Below are 5,845 nucleotides of genomic sequence, written 5' to 3' on the forward strand. Positions count from 1 at the left end.
TGGTTCACGGAACGTTGCAATATAGAAATGAGAGCGAAGAATTATTTCCTATGAACACTGATTCTTGTTATTTGTTTAATTGCTGAAATTGTTTCAATGCACTTCTTAAAGGACATTTACATTAAATGTATATTAACTTTTTTCAATAAATATCACCAATCAACACCAAATTTTTCCAATATCCCCCATACAAAATGCCGTAAAAACACGACAATATACGACAAACCCTGACGAGGTTCATGACTTTAGATATGCATAAAAAATGTGTTGCGGAGATAAAGGTTCTCTGTTGAATAGTTGTCTCATTGGCAATCATACCACATCTTCTTATTTTTAAATTAGCCCGTTCTCGTCGTTCTTTATATTTTGTTTTAACCTGTATTATATATAATTGTATACCCCTTATCAGTTACAAGGACCGTTTTCTCACAGGTATACATTTAGAAAGCTTCTAAAAGTGAACAATGTATCTACTTCTGAACTATTCAGTTCTCATACAAGCCGGTTTCGATGTTTAAATTTACTTGTTGAGCGTCGATTATATTAGATTGTAATATTAGATTTGAAGTTTCTGTAACCTTAGACTTTTTTATTATGATAATTCAATGAGATGGGGACATCCAGGTATAATTTAAACAAATGGTATTTTCAAGATGAATTGGTCTGATAATAAAAACCTTGAACCCATCGTTCGCCTGAAGAACAAAAGATAGGTGAAAAACAAAAACTGTCAAAAAAAGTACGCGAATAAGGTGTTTATTCAAACGAAACCAATTCTCCATTTTTTACACAAAAGAGAGAAATATGGGTTAAAAACTAAGTTGTTTATTGAGAACTGAATAATTTAAAATGTTTTGTAAGCAGTTTTTAAATGTATTTCGAAATTATTTTAGTTATTTTGAAAAATGTAAATTAGGGTGAATGTTTCGTGAATTTGATTAGTCAATTTGAGCACAGGACTCTTGTATAAATACCAGTTTTCTTTACTCTTAACTTATTACCAGTCTGAGTGGTGTTCAGATAACAGATACATAACGTAAGGTTTGTTTTTTGCCAAATTAATGTAAATTCAGAAATTATTGCGATGTTTTTATTATTGCGAACAATGCGACAGGGTTATAATCGCCATAATTTAAACTCGCATTTTGAAATTTTGTATATGAATTATACAGGATTTTTCGCAATATCGCAAAAATTAAAATCTCATTTTAGTTTAAATGACAAAATTGCAATAATGAATGCACGCAATAATTTCTGAATTTACAGTAATTAATCTTTTTATTTACTTGAATTTTCGTATTATTTTTACTCCTTACATGTTTCAAGTTGAAATAGTCGATATATTTAACATTGTATTGTCATTATTGTGATTTTGAGATATACTGTGTAAAAAAGATTTATCTACATGTGTTTTGATTTAAACTCTTATAATTTAAAATTTTGAAAGTTTTAATTATTAATATTATTTTGTCCGGTAAAGAAGGCTTATATGGTTCGTGTATTGTTTTTTTTTCTAATAGTTTTATATGAGATAGATTTAATTAATGTTCATTAATAAAAAGAGATTCGGTGTACAAATACACCAATGAGACGGACACATTCAATATTTGGAAATTATTATATATATAAATACATAATAATAAAAATAAGAAACTGTGGTATGATTGCCAATGAGACAACTCCCCACCAGAGACCAAATGATATAGAAATTAACAACTGTAGGTCACCGTACGGCCTTTAACAATGAGCAAAACCCATACCGCAATTCAGCTATAAAGTTTGTATTACAGTGCATATCTTAAAAAAGAAAACATAATAAATGTCCTAACATTATGTTCCCCCAATTGACGCTTAATTTAAAGAAATGTTCTTTTCTGTAATTTAAAAAGATGAAAAGACATCTTCCACCGTATTAGAAATACAGTGCAAATGTACACAACAACTGTGACATAAAAACACTTTTTCTTCTGTTTCATTTGAGAGAGAAAAAAAATGTCTTGTGAAATTCATTCGATTTGTCATTTTGTGCAACGTTTATATAAGCCCCAGTAGGTTCCCTTCAACAGAATAAAACCAAAAGTGTTTTTATTAGAAAATAAAAAAATATACAAATATACTATACATTTATTTCCCAATAACTATTTATCACCCAAGAAAATCAAGTTTCCCGAGGGCATCGCCCGAGGAAAATATGACTTTTCGAGGGTGAACAAATCTTCATATCTCCCTAAGCCAAGGGAAATGAGTGTTTTATTCCACTGCCTATACTTTTTATAACTCCATGAACATAAAATATTAATTTCTATACAGTTTTTATATCCGCTTTTAAAACTAAACATTAATAAGCAAAACCAATCAAAAGTTAATAATTTATTTATGACAAGTACATTTTTTCTCTATTTTGTTTTACATCTGACATATTCTTGAATACAATAATGACTATATTATTGCTATTTAAAAAAAAAATTTCAAAACGTAATGTATATTACGTCACTTACAATAACCGCTGAGACTAAGCAGCCCAAGGGGCATAGCACAAACAGACTGAAAATTGATTGACGCTTGCTTAAGGATGTTCGCTCCTCTTGTTTTCGAATTTTTGCCATATATTTGGAATCCTCTGGTTTTATCCATGTAGTGCCATTAAAACATTTTTGACCACTAACCCCTACTTTTCTTTTCATAATTTGAATAAATATAGTTTAAAATGCCATCCTTGAAAATCTTATTAAATCCTTGTTATTTTTTCATACTTTTAGACAGAAAAAAGGTACCAATGTTAATTGTATGAAAAATATAGAGAGAATCATTTCCCGCCAAATTTTCAATGGCTTATATCCCGAAAACAAGCACAAGGACCCTTCATTTTTCTACCTTTTTAGTTCCTTTATTTATATACTCTCAATTTATAACAGTCTTTTAAAAAGTTTATTATTTTGAAACAGAGTAGCGAACATCCTTAATACAAATTGCAATTATTTCATGCATATAAAACCAACATGATTATACGTCACCACCCGAGTAACCTTTAAGCGTCATTATCGAAACCTTTCAACAAGAACTGAGCTGCGTCGGATAGAAATCGACTGTATACAATTGTATATTAATACATCTGTTATCCTACTTCGGGTTGAAAACGTCTATATGCAAAGTCTGTCACTGTTTGAAAATTGAGTTGATATATAAAGAACCCTACAAAACCGAACAAAATTCATCTTTTATTCCGTATTTGAATGTTCCAAAAATAAATCAAAGTCTTATACATGTTTATGTAATAGAAAAATAAAGGATATGGGGTATCCATTCATGACACAAAATCAGTACTTGCGCAGCATAAATACACATAATAAGCAAAGGAACAGCGTATGTGTATATGTGCACTTGCATAAGGTCGATTTCTATACGACGCAGCTCATTACTAATATTTCGAGACTATTAATTTGATCTTTACTTATTTGTAAACTTCATATGTTTGATATGTCTCGATTTAATATATTCCCAAAAAATCTGCATATTTAACAAATCGCCTGCCACATTTCAGGAAACAAATTTTAGGTTTATCATGAATAATTTGCAATCTAATGAAATACATGTTATTTTTCAGGATGAAATTTGCGTTGATCGTTTTCTTTGTCAGCGTTTACAGCTGTGCCCATGCAAGTCCTGGGTCGGATTTTCTAGGAGTTCTTGCTTGGACAAATGACGTTGATCTTGAGACAGTTCACACTGGCGAAGAGGCATGTCAAGTCAAAGAAGGTACAGCTTTCAGCTATGAGGATTGCATAAACGCTATTGTTGATAATGTTTGTTCCGGAAACTGTAACGGAAGAGCTCGGGATGTTGTTTCATCTGTTATCTGGTATGAAGTGATCCAAAAATCGGCTTTTGAATTTTGTGCAGAAGCAGAAGATTACTGGGGTTGCGTATGGCTGTTATCTGAACCAACAAAATGCCAGGAGAAACGATCTTTTAATATCAAAAAGTCTGCTGAATCAGGATACGATCTTCCAAAGCTGCCACCAAAACCTAGTGAGAAAAGGAGCTTGAATTTCGGAAACTTGAAAAATGTTCTTAAATCAAACAATGGTGGACGTAGTCTTTTGAAGAAAATGCTGACTATCAAGAAATAACTTTTGTAAGAATATGGTGGAGCCTAACGACTAATGAACTGTGACACGGACACGGACACGGACAATGATTATAGTGATTGTAATAATACTTTTGGGGACATTGGACGGGACTAAAAAAACAAATAGGGGTTACTTTTCATTACTGTATGTGATTTGAAATTAAAAAAAAAATTTGTTTTAAAGGCATTTGTTTTAATAAAGATTTTGTTAGATAAGTTGTAGGAACATGTATATTTAGTTGCATACGAAGAAAAAACAACAACAAACACACGAATTTATCAAAATAGTCATAAAAAACGTGTAAAAACGAATTAAAGAGATTTGTTGTCCATATGCGATGTGTACAGTCTGTACCTTAACCTTGAGTAGCATTTAACATTTGGAGACGGTATATATGTATTCACTGATACTCAAGGTCAAGGTTAACACTGTTAGTTTCGTATTGGCTGCATGCAAAAAAATCGATTTCATACAGATTTCTTCTGGTACTATGCCATGTATTTTTGTTCTCTTTGGATTTTTGTTAGATATCACGTTAAAACCCGACTCTGCTTGTTCGTCTTGTACACAGCAGAGTATATTCATGTTTCATTTATAGCTAGGTTGTTGTAGTACTAAATATGAGTATATGTTGGCCTCTCGACATTATCCATATCCATTCACTATCATCATTGTGTTTTGCTAAATTAGCACAATTATAATTGAACATGACATTTAATCCCACTATTTTCTTCGGAAAATGCGTGTACAACGTCAGTCGTCATTCTGTTGATAGATATACTAGTAGTCGAGCATTCGGGTTTGTCAGTTTTTATGAACTGTCCCTTTTTGAATTTACCTTGGAGTTCGGTATTTTTGTTATTATTTTTGTTTTTGTACTACAAAGCAATATTGATTGATTGATTGGTTGTTGTTTGCTTTATGTCCAGTGGCAAATATTTCATATAAAAAATAAGAAGATATGGTATGATTGCTAATGGAACAATTTCCGTCAGAGACCAAATGACGTAAAAGTATCACATATAGACCACTGTACGACCTTCAACAAAGAGCAGAACAAATACCGCTTAGCAATCTATAAAAGACCCCAACATGACAAATGTAAAACATTTATGTACAAAATAATAAACGAAACAAATAGGGTTAACAGTGTGTCTTTCTATGTTGTGATTTTACACTATTGTTTCAGGTAGGATGAAGGTTGGCGCCTATTAAAACGTTTTAACCCGCTGCTTTTGTTTGCACCTGTCCTAAGTCAGGAACCTGATGTTCAGTGGTTGTATGTCGTTTGTTGGTGTAGTTCATATATGTTTCTCGTTTTTTATATAGATTAGACAGTTGGTTTTCCTGTTTGAATGGTTTTACACTAGTCATTTTTGGGGGCCTTTATAGCTTGCTGTTCGGTGTGAGCCTAGGCTCCGTGTTGATGGCCGTACTTTGACCTACAAATGTATAATGGTTTACTTTTACAAATTGTGACTTGGATGGAGAGTTGCCTCATTGGCACTCACCCCACATCTTCTTATTTCTATTAACAGAAACAAACGACAACCACTGAATTACAGGCTCCTGACTGATGACAGGCATTTAAAGGAAAAATAACTGGCAGAATTGACATGGGTCCCTTTAATACTCTATTATAATTTTGTGACTGACACAAAATTCCAGAACAGAATCATGTTGCAGGACTCAGAGCAGCCTATACACATAGTTAC

General features: G+C 32.0%; 1 long non-coding RNA gene across 2 annotated transcripts; it reads left to right on the top strand.

Annotated features, from left to right (window-relative positions):
* Window positions 1-809: 809 nt before the first annotated feature.
* Window positions 810-4,345, top strand: LOC127721986 (uncharacterized). 2 transcript variants are annotated; one of them, XR_007991591.1, is made up of 2 exons: window positions 810-1,041; window positions 3,605-4,345. It is a non-coding gene; the product is annotated as an uncharacterized LOC127721986 (long non-coding RNA). The 2 variants fall into 2 exon arrangements; XR_007991592.1 differs by having other exon boundaries at window positions 810-1,036.
* The last annotated feature ends 1,500 nt before the right edge of the window (window positions 4,346-5,845 follow it).

This window comes from Mytilus californianus, unplaced genomic scaffold, assembly GCF_021869535.1.
Source record: "Mytilus californianus isolate M0D057914Y unplaced genomic scaffold, xbMytCali1.0.p SCAF_12, whole genome shotgun sequence".
NCBI lineage: Eukaryota > Metazoa > Mollusca > Bivalvia > Mytilida > Mytilidae > Mytilus > Mytilus californianus.